We start from the raw sequence: 19,067 nt of genomic DNA, 5'->3' as shown, positions 1-19,067 counted from the left end.
CACGACCTGAACGGAAACCAAGAGTGAGACACTCAACCGACTATGCCACCCAGGCGCCCCAAGACTTCACATTTCTAGTAAGTTCCCGGGAGATGCCAGTGCTGCTGATTCTGAACCATGCTTTGAGATCCACTGATCTCATGGGCACCTGAGCTGGCTATTATTAGCTCACAAATTTAATCCGTGACTAGGCCTGAAACCACCAGTGGTCCATCATGGAGAAGACTGCTCTGGAAGAATTGTGCAAGGCCACAGAGAGGCCACCTTCTAAGCTATACCCCTCCCCCGCCAAAAAAAAAAAAAGCATCCTTGCCACATGTCACCCCAAAGAGGCCTGGCCTGGTCTTTTCAGAGCCCACTGGGTTGGGGCACTGTCACCAAAAGCAGGTATAACTGATTCAGGCTGCTGTGCTCCCCGAGGGCATGAGCTTCCTTGCTTTCTGGAGCATTAGCCACACCGTGAAACCACTGGGTGGGGTGCGGGGGGGCACAATTTCCTCTTTAAAATGCACAATGGCTTTCAGAGGCTGGAAGAGGGACTGGGGGGACTCCTCCCTTAGCTGACTCTCAGAGCAGGGCTGGCCAAGGTCAGGCTTTGAAGTCGGAAAGATCATCACCTTCCATTCCAGCCACCCATCCCCTGCCTTTCTCGTCCCAGAGCCCAGCGTCCTTTGGTCTCCAGCCTGGGCGTGCTCCCTCTCTCTGTCCCAGACTTTCCTTACTTCCACCTCTTAGAAGGTCGCCAATTCAAACTTCCTAGGTGTCCTTGACAAGAAGATAAAAGAACCCAGTCTTCACATATTTGGGGGTGGCAGGTGGAGGCACACCCCATGAATCTTGGCATTTCCCACGGGGCCTCCCAAGTGATGGACTCTGACGCAGGGATCCGCAGGGGAGGCCTCAAGCTCCAGAGGAGTCTCCAGGATCAAAATAAAGCCAGAGCATGTCAGATCTGCTCCGGAAGGAGACCCTCCATCAAGAAAAGGGAAATTGAACCAAGAAATTGAAACTCTGCCCATATGGGTTGCATCTTCCCCTTGACATCTCTCACCCGCGGGCCCCCAGTCACTGATTAACTAGGCACGAAGAACCTGAGATACACACCAAATACACTAGGGTCTCGGGCGTATCTGACCACAGCTGGGACACATTCCCTGCTCCCTGGACCCTACAGCCTGGGCCTGCCATACCCCCAGTCTGGGCCACCTCTGATGTCCTCTCCCCAAATGGTGCCAGTTTGAGAGTATCTGCTTTCCTCGGCTCCAGGCTTTGGGGTCTCGAATTATCACAACCTAAAGCCATTATTTAAAAATTCATCTTATTTATTTGTTGTGTCACCTGTTTAAATGTTATAAGTCCCATAGGGCAGTCACTGACAGTCTTGTTCGATGTTAAAGCACGAGCCCTAGCCCAGTGGTTGGACTATCTTAAACTGGATGTATGTGTGGATAGGTGAGTGGGTAGATAGATGCAAGGATGGATGGATGGATGGGTGGGTGGGTAGGTAAATGGATGGGTGGATGGGAAAATGGATTCATGGAAGGGTGGATGATGAATGGACGGAAAGATGGAGGGATGGATGGAAAGAAAGATGGACAGACAGATGGACGGAAGGATGGATGGATGGATGAGTAGATGGTTGGATGGATGGATGGACAGATGGATGGTTGGGTGGATGGATGGACAAATGGATGGATGAGTGGGTGGTTGGGTGGATAGATGGGTGGGTGGACTGGCTTTCACATGTTATCAAGGTACTTCTCCTGTAGATATCATAACACCCAGACCAACAGTCCTCAAGCCTTTAGTTCTTGGGACCTCTTTTTTATTTATCATTGAGAACTTCAACAAGCTTTCGTAGATGAAAAGAAATGTTGATAGATATCGATCACATCAACATTTCCCATATTAGAAATGAAAACTGAGAAGTTTAAACTATTTATTAATTTATATAAAAATAGCAATAATGACCTTATTATGGGTGATAAGCAGCCTCTACGCTGGTGCCAAATACCGCCCCCCCTACACCCCCCCTGCCCCCAGCCCTTCTGTCCTCCATACCCTGGAGCAATCTCCTCCCCTTGAATGTGATCGCTTCCAAAATCAGATAATAAAAAGACTGTGGCTTCTGTCTCGGATACTCCCTCTCCCTCTGTTTGGGGGAAGCCAGCTGCCATGTCATGGGGCAGCCCTGTGGAGAGGCCCCCTGGCAAGGAACTGAGGCCTGCCAACAGTCCCACCAGCAAGCCTGAAGCTGGAACCCTCCCCTCCCTGGGCGAGCTTTGAGCTGCCCGCAGCGCGGGACCACAGCCCCATTGCAGCCCTCACAAAAGACCCTGAATCAGAGCCCCCCAGCGGAGCTAGCTGCTCCCCAATTCCAGGCCTGCAGAAACCGAAGAGATAATAAACGTTTGTTGTTTTCAGCCACTAAGTTTTGGGGGTAATTTGTTTTATGACAAGAGGTAACTGATACACACGTGAACATCAATAGCACCATTGAAGGAAAAAACAATTCTTTTGAAACAGAAGAAAATTTACAGAGAAAAGTGGCATCATTTCACATTTGTGCAAGCCTCTTTAGTATCTGGCTTAATAGAAGACAGCTGCTTTCTCATAGCTGCCTCGGCATTTACTCTGTTGTGATACGTTGTTCTGGTTGCAATAGAGGAAGAAAATCCAGCCCCTTGGAGTTTGGCAGTTAGAAATGACTGTCTGAAAGGGTCTCAGGAGCTGCCGGGATCCTCGGAACACACTTTGGGAACTGCTGACCTAGGCCATCATGGATTCAAAGGATTCTAACTCTAGGGCCCGCACGCCCCACCTTGGTTTCCTGTTTAGGACACGCGCCAGTCTCCCCGGGTGCTGGAGTGACCACGGTAATTGATACCACCCAGGCAGTCCTGTCACCTGCCAGAAAGGATAAGGCTGTCCTCTGAGGCCTAACAGCAGAAGACACTGATGAACAAATGCCCTTGACTGTGTCATGCCCATGATGTCACAGAGAAGGGAAAGGACATCCCACCTCGGAGAGCTGAACTTAAGGCTGAGGCATCTGGGGCAGGGGACAGCGGAGGGGCTAGTTCTACCCAGTGAGGGCTTCTGGAGACTGGTTTGCTGGGTTCTCAGGGATTTCCTCCTCTCCGCTCCCTGGCCCAGCTCCCCCCCGTTTAAGGCCTGTTTTCAGCGGGAGCCGATCTAATTTTCACTGCCTAGTTGGTCAGAGAAATGCACGCAGCTGTAGCAAAGAATAAAAATAGCCTCCTCCGTGACCAGCTTCTTCCCACTTCCCTTTCTCTCTCTCCATGCGCGCCTCTCTCTCTCTGTCCCCACCTTCTGTGGAGGCAGGAAGGTCCCTGGAGGGTGTGAGCATCCCTGACATATGCCAGGCGCCCGAGTTTCCTTCCCAAGCGGCACGTGTTCCTGGTTCTATTTTGCCGTGGCCCCTGCAGGCTGGCCCAGGCTTCCCCGGGGACAGGGCGCACGGTCAGATGCGTCCGTGCACCTCGCTGGGCAGCCTTGCTCTCCCGCAAGCAAGGGCAACAGACGTGGGCGCACGGCGCGTCCGCCGACGGCCATCTGAGCTGGGGTGCCCAGCCTCGCCCAGAGCCAGCCAAAGGCCTGCCCACGAGCCTTCTGGCTCTTCTGGCACCTTAGAGGTTAACCGAGGAACCTCAAGCTGGAAAGAAAACCGCCCCGGTGCTATGCGCGGAGGCTCCAGGCGGTGTCCCCAGCGGCCCGGGCTTCCTCCGCGCGGGGCGACGGCGCCGGCCGGGAGGCGGCCTCCGCCGAAGATGGAATCCGAAAGTGGGCATCGGGCTTTCTAGCTGAGAGGCGGGAGCAGAGACTCAAACCGGCAGCAGCTCAACTCTGCAACTCGAAGGGCTCGCCCGCCCTAAACCGTCTACACCCCACGCCACTGGCGAGAGTCAGGGCTACGGCCCAGACATGCCCAGCCTCTCTTCCCCGAGCCTGCAGGACCGAAAGGGGACAGAGGACAGGCCCCCCTCTCTCATCTCAGGGGCGGCTTGTGGGGCTGCAAGCCCGTTGGCCTCTCTGTGCTGCCGTTGGGAAGCAGAGCAAACCACTCCGGCGAAGCCCAGCGAACTTGTCCAAACCACACAAGAGTTCAAACCGCACAAACGTTGGCTGCCCGGGGCTTGGAGCGCAGGGCTGGCTTTATCTGTCCCCCGAGGGCTTCGCCCTGCCTCGCAGTTGATTAGGACTCCTGAAAACCACTGAAAGAGTTTATCTCGCCCACTCAGCCTCAAGTCCCCTGATGGGCTGGAGTGGGGCCTGGATTGTCCTGGCGGCCAACTCCAGCCCAGCTTCCACCCAGCCCCGTAGCCACCGGGGCCACCTGCCTGGCCCCGGCCGCTGCGGACGCTCCCCGTTTTGTGGCAGGAACTAGGATGAGGGGGAGTGAGGGGTTTGGATCTCTGAGGGGGAAAAGCAATCTCTTCACCGAACAGAGTAAGGGGCTCTACAAGACCCCCCTTTACTTTTGTGCCCTTTTCCCTCGTTCCGTCTCCCTCTCCTCCCTCAGGACCCAGCGCCCTTATGCTGGAGTTGCCCCGTCTCCCCAACCTCAGCCTTTGGGTCCCCTGTATTTTGAACTTCTTCCCAAGCAACCCCGAAGAATTTACATTCTGTCAGTTCTTTTCTCTGGAAACTCTTACACTAATGGGGCCAAGGCCACGGCCATGAGAATGTCATTCAGCACAGAAAGGGAGATCCTTCAAATCTGATGGGAGGTGAGGGGACGGTTCTGTAAATACAAAAGGTTGAACTGGGAAGGGGTAAGGAATTAAAGTGGGCTTTCACGCAAACCAGTGGAGTTGACCAGGGAGCCCAGGCGCCTACCTGTAGGGGTGAATCCCGGGGTAGCTTACCTTGTGGGCTCACACCAGAAAGCCCGCCACCTTTCCCAGCTGCCCATGGGGCCAGTCACTGTTCTAACAGGGGACAGAGAGGCAGGGTACCCCCTGAATACATAGGAGAACGCTTGCAGCCTCCAAAAGCAGGCCATCCACCCAAATTACCAGAATTCTTTCAGGCTGGCTTCTGCCCCAGCCGCTCGAGGTAAAAGAACCCACTGGGCGAATATAAACTTCCAGTGGCTGGTCACAAGGCTGCCTATCCCATCTAGCCTCCCCTGACAAAAGGGATACCCTTCCCTGAAAAACAGCTAACATACCTAACAGGCTTTTCAGTTTACAAAACATGTACCCTCCACCAACTCATCTCATTCCAACCACTGCGTGAGCAATGGGGTGTTACCTCTGCAGCAGTTAGGATTCAGTTGCCGGAAACAGAAAACCTCTCCAGCTATTTTAAGCAAGAAGAGATTTAATACAGGAAATCAGATGCTTACCAAATCGCCCGCAGGGCCAAAGGAGCGGGCTCTAGCCTCCCATGACACCACTGAGCTGTGCCACCAAGATTGTTGCCGTTCCTGCCGCTGCAGTCCGGAGGGTGGGGAGGGAGGGCGCCACCCCCCGAGATGATCCCGGGCTCAGGAGGCCACTGTCACTGCCACAGCCTCTCTCAGTACCCGCAAAGCCGGTGACCAACAAACACTAGAATGCTGTCCCACCACACACACACACACACACACACACACACACACCACGCAACACACAGTATCTCCAGCACCAACGGCCAGAGTAGCAAGCAAGTAGTCTCTGCCTCGCTGCTGCCTTCCTAACCTTACACAAGTGAATCTAATTGGTGATATATTTTTTAAAGATTTATTTTTTTATTTGGGGGGGAGGGGCAGAGCGAGAGAATCTCAAGCAGATTCTGCATTGAGCGCGGAGCCCGAGGCGGGGCTCCATCTCACGACCCTGAGATCACGACCTGAGCCAAAACCAGGAGTTGGACGCTCAACCGACCGTGCCACCCAGGCACCCCAGTGAAATTTAATTCTTATCCTCAGCTCCAGCTGCAGAGGTGTTTGGGAAGTGTGGTCTTTAGCCTCCCGGTCTCTGCAGGACATGAAGGCATCACGGGACCAGGCTGGAATGGAGGCTGGGTGTCTACCACCTCATCTCCATTCTGCCGATAGGGAAGTAAGGTTAAGGAACAGGGACAAGGTCTCATGGCCGTTAACCCCCATCTCTGTTACATGGAACCGATGGCCCCCTTCCGTTTGGGGCTTTGGCAGTCCTGGGGCATCTCTCGGCCAGAGAGCCCAGACGACAGCAGAAGCTACCGCGTACCTTCTGCATGCTCAAGGGCTGGACAGTGGGCAGTGAATCAGAGCAGAGGCCCCAAGATAGAGAACAGCTTCTCTAAGGTTGACAGGCAGAGGGGACTCAGGATCAAACCAGGGTTCCCGACCACAGGTGGTGTAACATGCTCCTGTCCTTAAACACACACACACACACACACACATACACTCTTCCATCACCATCTGGAGGATGGGAAGATAAGAGAGAAACTCAGGCTGTCCCTGGAGGCATGCAATTCCCTACATTTTTCCAGGTGAGGTAGGGACATGGCTGGCCTGCGTCTAGTCCCCACAACCATGTTCGAGAAATTCTCCATCCTCCTAGTTGCCTCTCCCCAGAGAAGCTAAAAATGCCAGGGAGTCACTTTCCCAGCCGCTGTTGCGCTTAGCGCTGGCTCCTGACTTAAACTCAACCAATCAGATGCCCCCGTCAAAGACTCGGAAGCAGGAGCCGGTGATGCAGGGAGGCAGGGAGCCCTGAGGTCCATTCTGGTGGAGGGTGGCAGTCACCATGGCGATGACATTCCATTTCTGGGATGGCAGGGACCATATCCACGTCCACAGGTGGCAGCGTAAGCTGGGGCATCCTGGACTTGGCAGTGGGGTTGTCCCTGGATTGGCTTGACCTTGGCCATGGTCCTGACCGCCACGCAGTCTCCTTTGTTTGGCCTGCTTTCCAAACCCAGTTCTCCAGCCCTCCTGATTATTTTGTGAACTCCCCAAGTTCCTTTTGATAAAGTCCTTTTCTGCTTAAATAAACCAGAATTACTTCCTGTTGCTCAGAGCCAAGAGCCTGGGCTCAGTTGCCAGATTTTGCCTGGCTTCCCTCAGCGAGACCACACAGGACACCACCAATGCCTAGATACCTCGTGTATCCCACCCAGTCCGCTCCCTGGGAGCTCCAGCTCCCAAGACCTCGGCATGTTGCCCTTACATCAGGAGAACTGGCCCGGTCCGACGGAGGGTCCCGTATCCATCCCCGGCAGCTGCATGATGACATTCCTGGGCTCCATTTCAGACCCTCTCCCGTCAAAGGCTTACTATTGACCGTGACCTTTCCTTGGGCACAAGTCAGAGGCCTCCCACACACCCCACACACACATACCTCCCCAAGGTCACCGATTCAGCATCCAGAGAACATTTTCTCTTTTTTTCCAGAGGCTTTGCTTTTTGTGAGCCTTTGCTCTGAGATGAGGCAGAACAGCTGTGCGCCCCACTCAAAATCCAAAAGTGCAGGCTGGGGCGCAGGGGCTCCTGCGAGAGTACTGGCCGGAGGTGAGAGCCCAGGTTCAAGGCCTTGGCTTTGCCACCGGTTCATGATAGGGCATTGAACAGATGGCTTACCCCTTTGGGGCCTTAAGAAGAGGGGAGGGGGAGAGTCCAACCATAGGAAAGCAGAGTGATGCTCACTGCCAACACCAGACCGGACTGTGAGCTGGGCAGGACTGAGAGAAGGACGTTCCCTACCTAAGGTTCGGGGTGGAGGGCTCAGAGCAGTGGCGGGATTGACCGGGGCCTCACTCCGTCAGAAGCAGGCGGGAACAGGAAGGGGCTGGGTTCCCACAGTCATCATGGTGGGGCCAGCTCACAGCAGCCTCTGGCTAAATGGCGACAGAGGTCAGGAGAGGGAGCCTATCCCAGGCGACAGCCCAGCCGGTGAGCAGTCTGCTCGTCTGCCAGGATTACGACAACAAGCTGTAAACTTGGGCTTATCTCCGAGATACTGTCTTTGTTCCCATGATCATTGTTTTGCTAGTAGGAGTCCTTCTGAACTGGGTGTGCCCCGAGGCCGGCGGAGCGAGAATGCGGTGCACCGCTTGCCTGGTTGGGACTCTGGAGGAAGCAGGAGAAGCTTTCTGTCGGCAGCGTGGAAGAGAGGCAGACGGGGACCAGCAGAAAAAGAGTGCTTTTCTCCCCTCTGTCCGGTGAACAGGAGAGGTTCAAGATCATTATGCGGTGCTGGCAGCAGGGGTGGGCAGGAGACAAGACAGGAAATCAGGCTACCGTCATCAGACTACGATGGGAGCCTGCAAAAACTGGCCTATGGTAGAGCCAGCTCCAGCCATGCCTGGAAGGAGGAGCGTGGATTTTAGAGTCAGACAGCCCTGGGTTCAGATCCCAGCTATGCCATTCAACTGACGTGGGATTTTATTTTATTTTATTTTTTTAATATTTTATTTATTTATTTGAGAGAGAGAGAGTGAGCATGAGCAGGGGGAGGGTCAGAGGGAGAAGCAGACTCCCCACCGAGCAGGGAGCCCAATGCGGGGCTCAATCCCTGGACCCTGGGATCATGACCCGAGCCAAAGGCAGACGCTCAACCGACTGAGCCACCCAGGCGCCCCTGACGTGGGATTTTAGGCAAGCCTTTTTTGGTAGACTGTTACGTGGGCAGCCCCCGATGAGCCGTGTTTCCAGTATGTGTGCCCTGACGGAGTCCCCTCCCATGTTGGCTCTGGGTTTGGCCATGTGACTTTCTTGGGCCAACGGGACATTAACACGCGTGATGGAAAGCAGAGGCTGAGCACCTACCTGCAGGCTGAGGTCTGTCTGTCCTCTTGGGATGCTCTCTCCAGGAATCCAGCTGCCAGGCTTGCGGAAGCCCCAGCTAGCCTCGTAAAAAGGTCATGACGTAAAGGACCAGCCAACAGCCAGCACCAAGACCCCAGGCACATGAGAAGCCCTGTTCGACCTTTCAGCCCAGTCTAGCTGCCAACTGATTATATCCACGTGAGAGACCTCAGCCGACACCACCTGGAGTCCAAGAACCACCCAGTTAATCCACAGAATCATGAAGCCACTAAGTAATAAATAACTGAAACAACATTTAACATTCCTGAGCCCCAGCTGCCTCCTCCATAAAATGGGGTGATAATATCTGCTGCCAAAAGTTACGAGGAGTACATTTAAGACACAGTGAGATCATTTGCTGAGCACCTGCTGTAGTTCAGGTACCATGGTAGACACCTTGTATACGGAATTGGAAGCGTCTCATCTGCAGAGTACCTCCGGGCAGTAGGTACTGTTTGGCCCACTTCACTGGCAAGGAGCCTGAACTCAGAGGGGTTCACTAACTTGCCCATCGTGGTGCATCTAAGGTCAGAGCTGGGACCCTACCCCAGGTCCCTCTTCTAACCACGATGGCCCAGCAGGGCCTCCTCCAGGGAAGCGCCAAAGCTTCCTATGTTTCAAGAACTCTCTTTGTCAGGTGATTGGAGGAGGGAGGCAGGGCGCATGCTCACCAGGCTGGCCTCAAGCAAGCTCATGTCTCCTTGAGGGCAAGTTAGCATGGCTTCCTTTGGTGGCCAGTCCTGTGCTCTCGGCACTGCTTCTGGGAGCCCTGGGTTACAAGGGATGACAGAGTTCAGAGCAAATCCATTTTCACTTCTAGGAAAGCAGCTAATGGGGGTCAGCAGCTCCACAGTCACAGGCAAAAGGCGGCTTGTTTCTCAAGAGGCATGAAGTGCCTGGGCCACAGGTGCCCTGCCCCCACCACTGGCCTGCCTCAAGAAGCCTATAAGCCAGCCCATTTGTCCCCCCGTGAGTCCCCTAGACACACACACACACACACACACTAAACCATGGGGGAGGGGGCGGCTGTGGGGACCTGGCCCACAATGGGGTGGGGAGTGGGCCAGAGGCTGCTGCTGGCCCAGGCTGACACCCTCCCTACCCTCCCAAGAACTGGTGAGTGACATTGAAGAGGGTGGTGGAGGAATCTCCCCTTGTCCTCACCCAAGCTGAGAACGACCCTCTCAACCCCAGAGGTCCAGGAGCAACCATGTCCTGGGTGGGCTAGGGAACCCCCCCCAGCTGAAAAAAACCCACAACCTCCCCATTTCCTTGATTCCACCCATCTTACTCAGAAAGCCTTTGCCTTCACAGCCTCCCTTTCAGAAGTGCTCACCCATGGCTCGGTCAGTTAAGCATCCGACTCTTGATTGTGGCTCAGGTCATGATCTTAGGGTGGTGAGATCGAACCTGAGTTGGACTCCACGTTGGATGTGGAGCCTGCTTAAGATTCTCTCTCTCCTCTCCCTCTGCCCCTCATCCCTGTCCCCACCCGGCTCACGTGCGTGCGCACGCACACACACACACACTCAAATAAATAAATAAATTTTAAAAAATGGAAGTGCTCACCCATGATACAATGTGTGGAAAGAGCTGGTCTGAAAGCATATTGCTAGAGTGATCTCAACTTTGCTTAAAAATTACATATATTTGGGGCGCCTGGGTGGCTCAGTTGTTAAGCGTCTGCCTTCGGCTCGGGTCATGATCCCAGGGTCCTGGGATCGAGCCCCGCATCGGGCTCCCTGCTCGGCGGGAAGCCTGCTTCTCCCTCTCCCGCTCCCCCTGCTCATGTTCACTCTCTCGCTGTGTCTCTCTCCGTCAAATAAATAAAATCTTTTGAAAAAAATTACATATATTTAAAAATGTATATATATGAAAATGAGTGGCAAGAACCATCTGAAAATGTTACCAATGATTGTCTCAAGCGAGTAAGATAACGTTTTTTTCTTCTTTATATCTTTCGGCATCTTCGACTTCACTACAAAAGGCATGATTGCTTTTAGCATCAGAAAATAAACTGTTGTTTGTGCTGCTTTTCATGAATGTGAGTGGCCTAGAAAAGTCACACCTTAAAACTCTTCCCATCCGGCACCTTCATTATTGGTTCACGCCTGGATTATTAGCTGGTGTCTCAGAACATTCTAGTGTTCAAGTAGGGGAGTGGGGTGGGGGAGGTGAGGGGGTGGGGGGGGAAGGCGGGGAGAGCCGCACCAACTCCTAAGGCAAAAGGGGCAGGGCCACTGAAGCAAAGCAGAAGGGGGAGGGGTCAGTGAGCCTGCAGCCTGCATGTCCTAACCATAGAGACCTGAGTCCAACGGCAGTGCAAGGCTGGGCTGGAGAAGTTGCCGGAATGGAGGGCAGGGTGGCCTGGGGCTGGGAGGACAGGAATCCCGGGGCTGGAAGTAGAATTCTGAGGCTCGGTTCATGCATGCCACCTGGGTCACCTTGGACCCCGTCACTTAGAGTAACAGCCTTATCTTGCCGGCTGAGTGTGGATTACAAGGAGGTGAGGGGCTGCATATACGGTGCTCACCCAGAGCCTAACACACACCAGGCACTCCCTAAATGCAGCTATGATTATTAGGAATAAATGCACGCCCACCAGCATCCATTCTCTGGGTGAGCTCAGCATCTCAGTCATCCGGTGCCAGAAAAGGAATAAGCTACGCAATACACTCAGCCAGTGATCCCCTGTCCTGTCCCTTGTCGGGTCCTGCTGTCCGTGCGGCCAGAGACATTTTTTTCTACCCCCAGCGTGGTTTTTAGATGTGCTCTGTTCCTGTGCAGCAAGGCTCGCCGCTCATTAGCATGGGTGGGAACGGTGCGGATGATACCACCAAAGGCCATCAAAGTAGCCCAGATGATTGGGGAATGTTTGTTGTGCTCCCCACCAACTCTGCTTGGAGCAATGCCAGTACCCCCAGCCACAGTGGAAGCCAAGTGGGGCAAGGGAGGGTCTGGGGAAAGCAGCCGCAATTGGGAAAGACAAAGTCCTCTCCCATAGGGGAGTGGGGCTCGAGATGAGTTCCTCCACCCTCCTGCATCTCCAAGCTTGCAGTGCCCAGCGGCTCATGCCCTGCTCTGACTTGCACACCTCATCCCAGGAAGGGCTTTCCAAGTAAGTCATTTACATGTTAGCGTGAATTTCAGTGCTTTCAGTGGCCTCTCGTCCCTTGAAATCCTACTATATACGAAGGTCTTTGGCCTTAACTGAGAAAATGAGGAGTTCTAATTTTGATGTTTTAACCATCCTGGTGGGCCCAGCCACCCACATCCCCAAGGTCAGGACCTCCTCTTCTCTCTGAGTCCAGTAATGTGTGTATTTGCCTTTATTTCTCTCATTAAGGAGACTTGAATAAAAGCACAAAAGGCTTCTCTCTGTATCCTTAAGAGAAGGATTTAGAGAGTAAAAAAAAAAAGTGTTACACTGGTTAAAAGGTAAAAAAGAGAACTCGGAAGTCATAAGGGAAAAGACAGACAGGTGTGACAAGACAAACCTCCTTTGCAGTGGAATACAGCAACGACCCGAGATTGCAAACCAGTGTCCTCCAGATCCACCCCAGCTCCAACATGCGTTGTTTCTTTTAGTGCTTACAATTTTTTGAATGAATTGCCCGCACTTTAAAATCTGTTTTGGGACACCTGGGTGGCTCAGTCGTTAAACGTCTGCCTTTGGCTCAGGTCATGATCCCAGGGTCCTGGGATCGAGTCCCGCGTGGGGCTCCTTGCTCAGGGGGGAGCCTGCTTCTCCCTCTGCCTGCCACTCCCCCTGCTTGTGTTCCCTCTCTCTCTCTGACAAATAAACAAATGAAATCTTTAAAAAATAATAAAAAAATATCGGAAGCTTTTCCCTAAAAATCTATATTTCCAGCATCTTCTGAGGAATCAGAAGATCTGGCACCCTGGTTCCCATCAGGCAACACTTGGCCGGAGCCCAGCAGAGGGGGGCGCACTTCCCGGGCCGCCGCAGCCTCGCTTAGGGGCACAGCAGACCTCGCCCCAGCAGGCCCCTGAGATGTGCCGTAAATGCAAGGAAAAGACAAAAGATGCTCTTGGAGAACAGGTCTGCAACACATCGAACAAAAAGTTAATATCCATTATATACAAATAAGAACCAGACAAAGAGTTCAAGAGGGGGAAATGGAGCAAAGTATAAACCGCTAATTCATAGAAAAAAGAATGCAAGTGGAAAATAAACCTGAAAGATACGCAATCCACTGGTGGTTAGGACAATGCAAAGGAAAACGAGAAGATACTTTTTTCAAGAGCCATCAAGTTGGCAAAAAATCAAACCACTTCCTAGCATCACCGTTGGTGAGGATGTGGGGGAAGAATGTGGGTGCAGTGTTGGTGTGCATGTAAAGGGTGCAACATTTTTGGAGGGCGATTTGCAGTTCCAGTTATTATTTTAAATACATACACCTTTAAAGAAATATAGGGAAACCTTTTATGGAAATAGAGCACGCATATAGAAAAAGCCACAGATCATAAGTGTGTGGCTCAGACACGGAACATGTCCATGTAATATTTTGCCTAGATCAAGGAAGAGAGAATTATCAGTGCCCAGAAGCCCCATGCTCTCTCCTACTCAGTAAATTCCCCAGGTAACCACTATCCTGACCGCTAGCAGGATCTTCCTGTTGTTGAACATTCCATGAATGGAATTATATAGTATATATTCTTTTGTGTCTGGCTCCTTTCACCAAGTATTATATTTTTAAGCTTCATCTATATTGTCCCGTGACGCAGAACATTCATTTTGGTTGCTGTATAGAATTCCATGGCACGACCAGACCATGCTTGATTGTTCTGTTGTCGTGCTGAAGAACATTTGGGTGGTTTCCAGTTTGGAGCTATTGTAAATAGTACTGTTATGAACATTCTTGTATGTGACTTTGGATGCACCTAGAAACACATTGCTGTCTGGTATCTCCCTCTTGACAACACTTTCCATCTGGAATCTATCTTACAGAAACCCCAGAGAGAATAAGCTTGAATGTCCAAGGGTGTTTATTGTAACACTAAAAAATGGTGGGGTCAAGGGGCGCCTGGGTGGCTCAGTCGTGAAGCGTCCAACTCTTGGTTTCGGCTCAGGTCATGATCTCAGGGTCGTGGGATCGAGCTCTGAGTCAGGCTCCACGCTCAATGAAGAGTCTGCTTGAGAATCTCTCCCTCGCCCTCTGCCCCTCCCCCACTCTCTCCCTCTCCTTCTCTCCCTCTCTCTCTCTCTAAAATAAATGAATAGGGGCACCTGGGTGGCTCAGTCGGTTAAGCATCTGCCTTCCGCTCAGGTCATGATCCTGGGGTCCTGGGATCGAGTCCTGCTTCGGGCTCCCTGCTCCGCGGGAAGCCTGCTCTCCCTCTTCCACTCTCCCTGCTTGTGCTCTCTCTCTTTCTCTCTCTCAAAATAAATAAATAAAATCTTAAAAAAAAGTAAATGAATAAATAAAATCTTTTAAAAAATAGTGGGGACAACCTCTGTGTTTACTAATAATGATATGGTTAAAAAAATATTATCTAGGGGCACCTGGGTGGCTCAGTCGGTTAACTGTCTAACTCTCGATCTCAGCTCAGGTCTTGATCTTGGGGTTGTAAGTTCAAGGCCTGCATCGCGCTCCACACTGGGTGTGGAGCCTACTTAAATATATATATATATATGTATATATATGTATGTATATATAATCTAATGCTTAATCCTGACTTGGAATAGTATGCAGCTGGTAAAAAAGGAGAATGAGATACGTGGATTCTGATATGTAAGTTTGCCCACATACAGTCAAGTGGGAAAAAAAAGCATCCTGCAAAAATATAGATATATAGATATTAAAATATAGAGAGATAGATATTGTGTGATACCACTTTTTAAACAAACAAAAGGTAAAACAGAGCTGTATGTGGAGATTTGTGGGCATTAAATGTCTAAAAAGACTTTTCATATATGAGCTAGGGAAGGGAGTACAATGGGGTGGGGAGGATGAGATTTGACATATACTCTACATATCTCAAATGTACCTACTTTTCTCCATCTTCATTGCCACTGTCCTATACTAAGCCACCATGACCTTTGGTATTGAAAACACAACGGTCCTTTTTTTTTCCCTGAAGATTTATTTATTTTTTTGAAGATTTTTATTTATTTGACAGAGGGAGAGACAGCAAGAGAGCAAACACAAGCAGGGGGAGAGGGAGAGGGAGAAGCAGGCTTCCCGCCAAAAGGGGAGCCCGACTCAGGGCTCGATCCCAGGACCCCGAGATCATGACCTGAGCCGAAGGCAGATGCTTAACCGACTGAGCCACCCAGGCGCCCCACACACAACGGTCCTCTTACCAGTTCACCTGTCAAGTCATCTCTGCCACCGTGAGGAAGGTGGGGACTCAGGAGACCACCCGCGGAAGTGTTGGCCTCAAGAGTACGCTACGGTGGCAGCAATCCAGGTGTCAGTAGGCCACGGTAAGACTGTGCATGGCACTGCCCACGATATTGCCTATCAAGTGAAAAAAGTGTCTTGCGAAAAGGTAGGCAGAGTATAGTCTGATTTTTTAAAATAATTTTTTTTTAGAGAGGGAGGGGGGGAGGAGCAGAGGGAGAGGGAGGAGAGAATCTTAAGTGGGCTCCACGCCCAGCACGGCATCTGACATGGGGCTCGATCTCAGGACCCTGAGATCATGACCTGAGCCGAAATCAAGAGTCAGACACCTAACCGACTGAACCACCCAGGCGCCCCTTAAAATAAAAATTTTAAAGTTAAACCAATGCTTGACAAGTGAACATATATGGGTGCATTAAAATCTTTGGAAACCATGGCTAGCACACTCTCTCGTTATCCACAAAGCAGGTTACAGGCAGGTGGTCCCCTAAGAAGAGCTCCACCAAGGCGTCCTAGTGACCGGCCATGCGTCCACGCCGGCGGGGCTTGAACCGCAGCTGATCTGGGTCCTGGCAGAACACGAAAAGATGGAGGTCTGTGGAGAACGGCTCTGGTGGCCGTCTTCCATTCGCCTCCCGTCCCACAGCCTGGGGGGCTTAAACAACCGAAATGTGATACCTCCCAGTTCCAGAGCTAGATGCCCCAGGTCAAGGGGCCAGCCAGGTTGGTTCCTTCCAAGCGCTGTGAGGGGGCATCTGTTCCAGGCCTCCCTCCTTGGTTTGTAGATGGCCGTCTTCCTCCTGTGGTGTGTTCATGTCCTCTTCCCTCTTTGTGTGGTGGTGGTGTCCTAATCTTCTCTTCTTACAAGGACACCGGTCAGATCAGATGAGGGCCCACCCATAAGATTGTTCAATGTAATCTGCTCTTTACAGGCTCTGCATCCAAATATAGTCACATTCTGAGGGACTGGAGGTTAGGGCCCCAACATACAAATTGCGGAAGGGGGGGTACCTAATTCAGCCAGAACTCCTCCTTTTCTCCCCTGGGAGGCTTGCAGGAGAAATTCCTGGGTTCTGATGAGGTATGAGACCTTCCTACGCCCTGCCACAGGACAGGGCCACGGACCGCAAAAACCGCCTCGCTGTGTACTGCCAGCCTGGAATGAGACTGTGCAGGCCCATTTATTTCAGTGGCATCCTTTCTGGTGTGGGACGACACCCCAGGGAGCCGGCACTTTCGGCTGATCCTCCTTTCACTGTTTTTATAAGTAAGAAGTGTCCAAATCTAAAACTGGTTCACTGCATGTTTACCAGCCAAATTAGCCCTGCCTTGGCCTTGGCTTTCCTGGAAAGTCTTCACGTGTGCTTGACAACAGACACTGGAATGTGTTGAGAAAACAGAAACACAAATCTTGCTAACAGAGGTGGGAGAAAGGGGACATGAGGGATGGCTCCCAATTCTGTGCTCCTCTCCTCCCCCGCATCCAGCACCCAGCCTTTAGGTCCCCTGAATTTTAACTCGTTTGATGTTTACAAAATAGGGGCGCCCGGCTGGCTCAAGTCAGAGGAGCACGTGAAGCTTGATCTCAGGGTTGTGTGTTTGAGCCCCACATTGGGTATAGAGATTCCTAAAAAATAAATAAACTTGGGGCGCCTGGGTGGCTCAGTCATTAAGCGTCTGCCTTCGGCTCAGGTCAGGATCCCAGGGTCCTGGGATCGAGTCCCCCATCGGGCTCCCTGCTGGGCAGGAAGTCTGCTTCTCCCTCTCCTACTCCCCCTGCTTGTGTTCCCTCTCTCGCCGTCTTTCTCTGTCAAATAAATAAAATCTTTAAAAATAAATAAATAAATAAACTTAAAAAACATTAAGACAAAATAAATGAATTAACGGAAGATAAAACACAATTCTATGTGTCTACCAGTGGGCATTTAAATATTTAGAAAAACTTTTTACCTATGAAGTGACAGTACTAATAATCCTTGAGGAAGGAGGACGAGGTACATGGAAGGGATTTCAACATTTTATACATATATTAGACAACAGGCCCCAGAGAGCCAGTGAACTGCCAAAGGTGGGCAGGCTGGGCCTTTTGATGCCCAAAGCTGAGTCCACCCCCAGTGAGCATCCCATGCAGGAATCATGACTCTCCCCTGCTTCCCCACCAAATAAGTTTAGATAAAGAAATCAAAACCACAACGAGAGACCACTTCACATCCATTAGGATGACCATTATTAAAAAGAAATAAGCAGGGGCGCCTGGGTGGCTCAGTTGGTTGAGCGACTGTCTTCGGCTCAGGTCATGATCCTGGAGTCCCGGGATCGAGTCCCGCATCGGGCTCCCTGCTCAGCGGGGAGTCTGCTTCTCCCTCTGACCCTCCTCCCTCTCATGCTCTCTGTCTCTCATTGTCTCTCTCGCAAATAAATAAAAAAATCTTAAAAAAAAAAAAAAAGAAAGAAGCAAACCAACAGAAAATACAAAGTGTTGACAAGGATGGGGAGAAATCGGAACCCTGGCACCCTGCTGGTGGGAACATGAAATGGGGCAGCCATGCTGGAGAACAGCAAGTCAGTCACAAAAGGACAAATACTGCACGACCCCACTTAGATGAGGTCCCTAGAGCAGTCGCGTTAAGAGAGACGGAAAGTGGGATGGCAGTTGCCAGGGGCAGGGGCAACTGGGGAGAATGGGAAGTTAATATCTAAGGGGTACAGAGTTTCTGTTGGGGAAGATGAAAAAGTTCTGGAGATGGATGGTGGTGATGTACTTAATATCACTGCACTGTACACATAAAAACATTTAAGATGGGGCGCCCAGGTGGTGTAGTCGGTCAGGCGTCTGACTCTTGATTTCAGCTCAGGTCATGATCTCAGGGTCGTGAGATCGAGCCCCACGTCGGGCTCCAAGCTCAGTGGGGAGCCTGCTTGAGATTCTCTCTCCCTCTCTCACTGCCCCTCCCCCCTAAAAGAAATAAGTAAATTGTTTTAAAAAATGCTTATGATGGTCAACTTTATGTTATGAGTATTTTACTATATTAAAAAGCAGTATAGTGCTCACTTCGGCAGCGTATATGGTAACATCAGTCCAATACAGAGAAGATCAGTGTGGCCCATGCATAACGATGACATGCAAATTCAGGAAGCGGTCTATGCTTTTTTTTTTTTTAATGCAGAAAAGATATGAAGACTGGAATAAAAATGTCCTAGTATCCTACAACCTATCTCGCCACAAAAAAAGTATTAAAAAAATGATCTCTTCTAAAGTAAACTTTATACTACACACACACACACACACACACACAGAGTTTAGCTAAAGATTTGAGAGGCTTTGCTGCCTGGAACTAGAACTTAATAAAGACACCAGCTCCCTGGCGCCAGTTGCTCACCTGTTTAGAGAGGGAATGAGCTCGTCCACTTTCGAGCTAATTGCCAGACGCCCCGTGTGGGCACAGTCTCCCACCAGAGAAATGGACACACTGTGGGCACGCCATTTCCCTTTTCTCTCTTCTCTGTGCACAGCCTGTGAGAGAGGCACAGGGTCAAAAGCTGAGACACACGGAGCCTTCCTGAATCCTCTCTCTATCCTCTCTGTCTCGCCCTGCCCCTGTCCCACTGCACTTCCTCTGTAGAACCTTCTCGAACTCTTCCTGCGCCATAGCGGCAGCAGCAGTTACTCGTTCCATGTTGTGTCTTTCGGCCCGTCTGACTTACTGCTTAATTATTAGCTGACTTTGTATGGCTGTGTGTGTCTTATCTCTTCAGCTAGACTAGAAGTTCCTCGAAGGTAGACACTGACTCTTTGCCCCTTTTGGATCTCTTTAGTGCTTGCATCACCGTCTAGGGTAGAGTAAGGGGCAGGAACATCCAGACAATGGAACACCATTCCGCGCTAAGAAGAAATGAGC

At 51.3% G+C, this 19,067-nt stretch overlaps 1 non-coding gene across 1 annotated transcript; it reads left to right on the top strand.

Annotated features, from left to right (window-relative positions):
• The first annotated feature begins 18,212 nt into the window (after window positions 1–18,212).
• LOC123851547 (U6 spliceosomal RNA) lies at window positions 18,213–18,319 on the top strand. The gene has a single exon (XR_006792633.1). It is a non-coding gene; the product is annotated as a U6 spliceosomal RNA (small nuclear RNA).
• Window positions 18,320–19,067: the final 748 nt, after the last annotated feature.

Source organism: Mirounga angustirostris, unplaced genomic scaffold (assembly GCF_029215605.1).
Source record: "Mirounga angustirostris isolate CCGP_5_RB_7025 unplaced genomic scaffold, mMirAng1.0.hap1 SCAF_11, whole genome shotgun sequence".
Lineage (NCBI taxonomy): Eukaryota > Metazoa > Chordata > Mammalia > Carnivora > Phocidae > Mirounga > Mirounga angustirostris.
Note: the sequence above shows the minus strand (reverse complement) of the source record. Positions and strands in the feature narration are given on the sequence as shown.